Here is a 9,178-nt window from a genome sequence, read left to right on the forward strand (position 1 = left end):
CCATTTGCAACAACGTGGATGGAACTAGAGGGTATTATGCTGAGCGAAATAAGTCAATCAGAGAAAGACAACTCCCATATGATCTCCCTGATATGAGGAAGTTGAGAGGCAACATGGGGGTTTTGTGGGGTAGGAAAAGAATTAATGAAACAAGTAGGGATCTGGAGGGAGACAAACCATCAGAGACTGTTAATCTCACAAAACAACTGAGGGTTGTGGGGGGAGGGGGTTAGGGAGAAGGTGGTGGGGTTATGGACATTGGGGAGGGTATGTGCTATGGTGAGTGCTGTGAAGTGTGTAAACCTGGTGATTCACAGATGTGTACCCCTGGGGCTAATAATACATTCTATGTTAATAAGCAATTATTTTAAAAAAATACATGGCATTGCAGGCCATATACCATCTCTGTCTCAGCTACTAAACTCTACCATCGTAGTGTAAAAGCAGAAACAGACAGTATAGTATGTTCCATGTTCCAATAAAACTTTCTTTACCAATAAAATGAATAAAAGCTGCAGGGCAGATTTGGCCTTAGGGCCATAGTTTGTAGATCTCTGATCTGTATTTCTGGAGCCACAGGAGAACTTGGTCAGAGACACATAGCATTAGAACACAAAACCATTGCTTGTACATAATGGGACTTTTCACTTTCCATCAGGCTTGTTGGTCTTGCGGGTCTGTATCACTGGGGCAGTTTGCTTTAGGTGTGCAATATGTCCAAGGAACATAACTACAATTTATGAGAGCCAACAAGGCTCTCTGCCTCCAAAAGGAGCCATTAAGAGGTGATCTCAAACAAAACCCACATTCAGACAGAAAAGGAAGTACAGGTCTGGCATCTTTAGACAAGTTTTGAGACTCCCCCCCCCCCTCCCCGATTATAAAGGTAGAGCTCATCAGAATCACTGATCCTAAAACAAGTGTCATTTTGGCGGATATATGAGGCAAGGGACAAGAGAGAAACATTTCTATACCATTCGTAATTTGATTTTAGAAATTTCAGCATAGATCGTGTGTAAATTGACTTTCTCCTACATCCTAGGTTCTATAGTTATCTTTGGAATTGCCCTAATCAGGAATGCAAACTCCGGAGTTGGTGAGTTAGCATCTGAGGGACTTGATTTCAGAGGTCCTCATGCCATAGGGTGCTACTACCAACTTTCCAGAATATAGCCATCTCAATCTGCACCAAAGGCTTGACTAGTTGGCATGAGGATATGTGGGTATCTAGAAAGTGTCAACTTCAAGCTTTTCCTGAAGGAGATTGAATAATTCGTCAAAGCCAGCAGCTTTACACTTTCAAAGTAGTACCCTAGATCTAGAACTCTAAATGAGGAATTCTGTCACCTGAGCCTATGAACATGGTAACAGACTCTGCCTTCCTAATATCCTGTCTTTGCCTCAGAGAGAATCTTTCATGCAAAATACTTTGACTAAGTGCCTGGGGGTCCTAAGGGGACAGAGAGTAAGAAGTGCTTACAGAAATAGATTGTGCAACTGTGTTTGGGCCTGCTCATTAATAAACGTTTGCACATGTACCAGAATGTGGTCTGAGACTTGCTTTCATTATAACATACCACCTGGGAGCAAGGTTAGAGGGGAGGAGATATATAGCTCCTATGCACCTTTAATTTTCTGAAGCTACTCAGATCTACCAAGAAACCCTGACAACTGTTTGACCAACAGATTGACTTAGGTCAGGTTGCACAGATACATCTACTTGTTATCTAAAGGATCTTTTGTGCAAATTGTTTTATTCGGTGCCCCGGTAGGTTCTAAAGACACAGAAAACATGGACCCTATTCTCCAGGAAATCACAGTTTGGTATTGTAGGGGAAAGAAAATGTAGTGAGTGTATTTTAATATTTTCTAAGGATTGCTATTTTCAGGCTTCGCATTAGCTTTTAACTCAATTTATAAAGCATTTATCAGCCACATTGACATATGTGCATTTTCACCAATCTTGTTTTACAGCTGAGGAGACTGGAAAATGAAAAATTACAAATACAGCTCAACAAAAATCTGATATTTCCCTAAAGCCTTCAAGTACCTATTAGTAAGAATGATTAAAGAGGTAAGTGAGAGGGCATACAGAGGATTGCAAGCAAGTTGTAGTTGAATGGCAGACTAGAGAATTAATTCAAAGAGCAAGATTCTTATCCAAATTGAGCTTGAATTTCCTACCACAAAACCAATCACAAACAAAAATGTATTCAAATGCATTGAGTCAATTCTCTCCAAAGAAAATCCACTCAAGTACAGAGCGCAAGCTGTAAACATTTGAGCTGCCATGATAAATCAGTCTCCTGAGATCTTTGCACAAGTGTACACATCTGGCTTTCATGTGGCACATATTGAAACCAGAAACTGACTACAAGATAATCATATTTGTAATTATGCTCCTTAAATAAAGTAGTGTAATTCAAAGGGGTTTTAACTCTGAGCCCAGTCTTGCATTTTAATCCAATCTTGTGTTATCTGAAAGGACCACAGTGGCCACCAGTAATGGAGTCATAGAAGCAAGGACCAGAGATCACAGAAAAAGACATCTAGTTTTTGTTTTCTTTTCTTTTATATTGGCCAGAATATAGAATACGTTAACATTAAGCAATATTCCCGGAATCCTCTTTCATCTCTTAAAATATAGCTGGGAAAGATAGTGGCACTGATTATGCATTGACAATAATGTTGCAATTCTCCCGATCCCTTGGAACAGTGAGGAAGGTACAGTTGCCTGGCTTTAACACAGCCCTCCTATCTTAATGAAAATCAAAACTAAGCAGCTCTGCCATGATGGCCATTATGCTCAGGAAGAATCTCATGATAACCTACTCAGACTCTTCCCAAGTCTCAGAAAAGAAAGTTATTTCTCCAGCTTCACACACACACACACACACACACACACACACACACACACACAATTTCTAGCTATGGAGTCAGACTTTTGAGTCATATGATGACTTCCAATGCACATAGTAAACAAAGTCACAGACTTGTGTCTGGGAGTCAGGATGTCCAGCTACTAGAATGCTAATAGATCTCAAAGTCTCATTGGCAGCTCTCCAAGCCAGTAGTGCCACCACATCCCCCCCTTGGGTTTTCAAGAATCCCTAGCAGTTGGAGAGCAACCGCACCAACATCCCCTCCCTGACCCAACTCTGGGACTGGAGTCAGCTGTCTCCCCACCTGTCCCCTTATTGCCTCCTGCATCCAGATTCCTAATATACACTCCCTACTTCTCCCTTCCTCTGTCTCCACACCCCAACATACACAAGCATACTCTCTTGCAACCTTACAGCTTCTGAGAAAAGTCATTCCTTCTTACAAAATTATTTCTATATTCTAGATAGTATGAAATTATTTCAAAATTATTTCTGTATTCCAGAATAGCATATGAAAAGATTACAGAGAAACTGTAAGCATACACTTGCATGGGTCAACATTAGAATATGTGCACTGACAGAGTCAATAAAATTCTAAAGATAATTGCCAACTGAAATTCTTCAAATAATTTGGAATGGAGCTTTTGGATATGGATTTTATTTAACAGTGACTGATGAGGCTGCCTGGGGGTGAGAGGGAAGGAGCTGAATTATATTAAATACACACCTACACCCTCTCACTTAAGCAATCAAACAAGCTGAAGGTAAATGAAGATGAAGTAATAGAAAATACAAGAATAAAAAGTAAGGAGTATTAAGTATTGAGCTGACAGCTTACTCAAGTAGTAGATGGGAAGTTACGGGTTCAAATAAGGAAAGAAAAGGAGAAAGCAGAGATCTATTAGAAATATAGCCTTCTAGCTAGTAAGTTTGGTCAAAGAACATAAAAAAGCCTCCACTTAGGAATTCTGTACTCACCAATCAATAAATGGACTTTATATTGTTCACTCTGAGGTAATCACACAAGATTCTTTGTTTTGCAAAGAAGTGGTATATCATAGTTGAATGTACTTGCTCTTAGAATGAAGTTCTGGGGGGCACCTGGGTGGCTCAGTGGGTTAAGCCTCTGCCTTCAGCTCAGGTCATGATCTCAGGGTTCTGGGATCGAGCCCCTCATCGGGCTCTCTGCTCAGCGGGGAGCCTGCTTCCTCCTCTCTCTCTGCCTGCCTCTCTGCCTACTTGTGACCTGTTTAATAAAAAAAAAAAAAAAAAAAGAATGAAGTTCTGGGTTCCTTTATTATAAAGCAGGAGTTTTCAACTTCATTCCATATTGTAATCATCTGAGACATTTTAAAGCTCCACATGCCTGGGCCCCATTGCTAGATATTCTGATTCTTGGGAGAGGCCTGAGCATCTAGGTCTTCTTTAAAGTCCCTGATTTTAATGAATGGTCATATTTGAAAACCACTATCTTAGAGCAGTGTTTTTAAAGTGTGGTCCCTTTCCCAAAAGCATCCGCATCATCTGGGAACTCATTAGAAATGCAAATTCTCCAGCCCCACTCCAGAATCACTGATTAGAAACTCTGGAGGTGGAGCCCAGCAAAAGTTAAGCTGCTGTAGAACAAAGGTTCAAATTTTGTTTTGCATAAAAATAACCTGGAGATCTTGTTAAAATGCAAATCTGATTCAGTAATTGTGAGGTGGAGCCTGAGATTCTGCATTTCTAACATTCTGTCAGTCACTACCTAAAAATTTGAGAAGCAAGGCTGTATAAAAGGGTGTGTTCTCCAATTTTGATGTCCATAAGAATAAGCAGAATGCTTTATATAATGCAAATTTTCTGATCCACAAATGATGAGTTAACACAGAGGAGATGAGGCTTGGATTTTTTTTAAAAATCATAATAAGTGTACTCTTTAATCCCCATTCCCTATGTCCTCCCTCCCCCGACCTACTCCCTTCTGGTAACCATCAGTTTGTTCTCTATAGCTAAGAGCCTGGTTCTTGGTTTGTCTCTTTTTTTTCCTTAACTTTGCTCATTTATTTCATTTCTTAAATTCCACATATGACTGAGATCATATGGTATTTGTCTTTCTCTGACTGACTTGTTTTGCTCAACATTGTACTCTTTAGCCCTAACCACGTTGTTGAAAATGGCAAGATTTCATTTCATTTCAAAGAAAAGTTGACATACCACCTTTATCCGTTCATCAGTTGATGGACACTTGTGCTGCTTCCATAGTTTGGCTATTTTAAATAATGATGCAATAAACATAGCGGTGCATGTATCCCTTTGAAATAGTGCTTTTGTATTTTGGGGGTAAATACCCAGGTAAATTCCTGGATTGTAGGAGAGTTCTATTTTAATTTTTTGAGGAAGCTCCATGTTTTCCACAATGGCTGCAACCTTTCCATTCCCATCAACAGGGCATGAGTGTTCCTTTTTCTCCACATCCTCACCAACACCTGTTGTTTCTTGTGTTGTTGATTTTAACCATTCTTACAGGTAAGAGGTGATATCTCATTATAGTTTTGATTGCATTTCCCTGATAATCAGTGATGTAGAGCAAATTTTTATGTGTCTCTCTGCCATCTGGACATCTTCTTTGAACAAATGTCTGTTCATGTCTTTTACCCATTTTTTAATTGGATTATTTGATTTTTAGGTATTGAGTTTTATCAGTCTAACAAGAAGCTGTTGGGAAAGAAAAAATTTCTTTACCTTTAAGTGTCTTCTAGCTAGTCTTACGATTAAATTGACATGAGACAGATTAACAGGAGAAAAAAAGAGTTTACTTATATGCACACAGAGTCCCAATAATGAAATTGAGACCCAAAGAAGTGATGAAGGCAGGCAGTTTTTATACTTTTTAAACAAAATAATAATAAATCTTTGAGGAATTGACAGCATAAGGAACTCATGTTTAAGAGCTCCAAGTAGTAAGAGATTCTAAGCAGAATTTGGACTGAGGTAGTAAATTAATAAAAAGTAACAAGGGTTGTTTATATAGTCTTCTTGGCTCTAAACTTCTTACCTCTGGCAATAAGGATGTCCCTTTACCTCCTGGTACAGGGCGGGTAAATTTCAAATGGGAGATTTACTTCCTGCTTTCTGGAGACAAAGTGGAGAGGGGTAGTCAGAACTTCTTCTTGCACTGTTTCTTAAGTAACTTTTAACTTAAAATAATCAATATGCCAAAGTGGCACATTTTGGGGTGGCCTGCCATTGGCTCTTACAAAGCCCAGGCAATTCACATGCAGATGTTCCAAACCACACTTTGGAGTTAAAACAACCTTTTTATGAGCCTTAACCTGGGAAAATCATTTAACTTCTCATTCCTCATTCCCCATCTGCAGAATAAGGGTAATACTTAATACCCTAACTATCCCATAGAATTGTTGCCAAAATCAATGGAGATAATACAGATAAATTAGCCACGTAATTCACACCAAAGATCAAAGACAAAAGCAGAGTTTAGGACTCAGCTACCAGAGTTGTGAAAATGTAAGAGGGTTTATGAAGTAAGAATGCCAGTATCCAATTCCTTGTAAAATGGCCCCTTGAGATTAAGAACAGCAATGTTCTTGAGCTTCTTGTCCCATTAACCTGTTATCTAAACTACATCAAAAACTCAGAACCACACAGAAAGCTATGTCATCTTGATTCCACAAATGGAAAGAAAAACTCTTCTTAAAATTGCACACACACACACACTGATGTACAATACTATTGATGTGCTATTCTGGTTATTTTGGTGGATACTGTGGTGCTCCACCCAGAACTCTTAGAGTCCTTACAGGTTGCCAGGGAAAAGGGGGTTTGAGGATTGGCCAAAATGGGTGAAGGAGTGGGAGAGACAGGCTTCCAGTTATAGAATTAATAAGTCATGGGAATAAAGGGCACAGCATAGGAAATATGGTCAGTGATATTGTAAATAGCATTATATGGTGACAGATGATAGCTACACTTGTAGTGAGCATAGCATAATGGATAGAGAATTTAAATCACTGTTTTTTATATCTGAAACTAATTGTGCAACATTATGTATCAATGATATTCAAATAAAGAAATATTTAAAGTGTTCTTATGAGTATCCTACAACTACTGAGAACATCAATTGCAGATGGTTGACAACTACATCACTCATTGCTAATTTTCCCCCATCACTGAAACACGTCTGACAAATAGTTAATCAATAGCAACTCTTCATCTTGCATGAGAAATGGTAGAGATTGGTGCCATCCTCAAAGACTTAAAGAATGTAGAGGTGGTCATCTCCATTATACCCTCATTTAATTCACAAGTACAGTACCAACAAAAACTGGGTGGATCATGATGAATGCCAATGGACCACACAAACTTAGCCAAGTGGTAGCCCTAAGTGCAGTTGTTGTGCCATAGGATACATCTACGTTAGTGCCAACTAACTGTGATCTGGAATCTTTTCCCTTTTGAAATACTAATGATACCATGGCTGACACAACAGCTGTAATCTATATTACTTGGTTTGAATTTGCAGTGGTCTCCAGTCATTGTCCAGGATCTGTGGGGTTTCTATGAGCCAGACTGCCAAATTAAATGGAGCTATGAAAGGTACCACCACTCCTGTCATTTTATTTTCAGATTTATTTATTTATTTGAGAGGAACACAGAGAGAGAGTGCACAAACAGGAGGGGGAGAGGGAGAGGGAGAGAGATTCTCAAGTAGACTCCCTGCTGAATGTGGAGCCCAACACAGGGCTCAGTCTCACAACCCTGAGATCCTGACCTGAGCCAAAACCAAGAGTCAGACGCTTAACCAGCTGTGCCACCCAGGTGCCCCACTCCTGTGTCTTTCATGTCTCTAAGTGTGGCACTAATCTTTACTATCCCTTACCATGGGGTGTACTACTGTTTTTTATCTACTACATTGCATGAGAGTAAGCCAGTTTCAGAGGCTTACATTTGGCCTTGGCCACTGTATTTTTTCCCCCATCGACTAGTGACCCAAAGATAGGGGCCTATTCCAATACTAAGGATATCTTTGAGGACTACAGAAATAGCCACCAGGAGCGTCTGTGGGCCAATTGGTCTCATTGTAAGCCAGACTTTGAACAGTACTTTATTTAACACCTGGCCCCTCTTTAACTGGGGGTAAAGATGATAGTTTGGGTCTCTGAATATCAATATCAAATCAGAGCCTATGCCCAGTATTCCTTCAAGTGTCTGGTTATTTCCCATTTCCCAGTATAAAATCACCAAAGTAAACAACCGGAAGTCCCTTTGAGAAAGAACCAGAGGAAACATCACAGTACATGCTTGCCATAGTACTGCAGGTTTCTTCTTGCCAGAGACTTCACCATCTCTGCAGTCAGTGGGTTATGGGTCTGAAATATGGCTCTGGTTCAAGAACTGTACAAGGTTCCTTGATTTTTTATTGAGGTGATATTCTTAGCCTCCTGCTAATCAATTCTGGCTGTTTTTATTATATGTATTAAATAGTGCTTTCATTGGTGGCCCATCTATTCTGTCCCTAAGAACACTATGTTCTATAAATCATTTCCATAACTCTCCAGGGATCAAGTCCCCTCGGCTGCACCTCTGACCTGCCTGGTCATTAAAATTATCATGAATTCCTGGCTTCTGGCCATTGAACCTCACATTAAGCCTCATTCAACCACTATTGCTTCATGTCTCCATCTTCACCATCAGTATCGCAAGCTCCAGGACAGCCTTTCCCACCATCAGCCATAACCTGCCCAGGAAAGCTACCACTGAACTTCTGAGACACACTGTTACTCCTCTTACCAACATATTCCTGATAGCCTTGCTGTGGAATATAATCCTCTGGTAGGTCTGGCCCCATTTTGTTCATTCCTGCATTCCCACTTCCTTAAGCCTATTAGTTTTTGTCCACTGGTTACCATGACATTTCAACACTGTTCACTATGGGGCATTGCTTTTTCCTAGGCTTTGGGATGCATCCTAGCAGTAAGTTTGCACCATTCCCTGGAGTTCTTGATACAGTATTAAATCCGATATTTTGGGAGAGTGTGCCCAAGTCAGTAACTCTTCCTTATCTAGTCTTGTGATCTAGTGTCTTTGGTCAGACACCTTCAAAATCTAATTACACAGGTAAATATTCCTTTAGCTCCTACTAATACATTATGTCTAATTCTTAAAACTTCTTTGAGGTATAATATCATGCTCAGTATGTCTCCAGATGGATTATTCTGTGACATACTTATCCTATTTATCCTCCTGGTAGCCAGGAGAAAAGGTGTGGAAAATTTTGATTGGATCTCTATTTCTCT

This window comes from Mustela nivalis (assembly GCF_964662115.1).
Source record: "Mustela nivalis genome assembly, chromosome: X".
Classification (NCBI taxonomy): Eukaryota; Metazoa; Chordata; class Mammalia; order Carnivora; family Mustelidae; genus Mustela; species Mustela nivalis.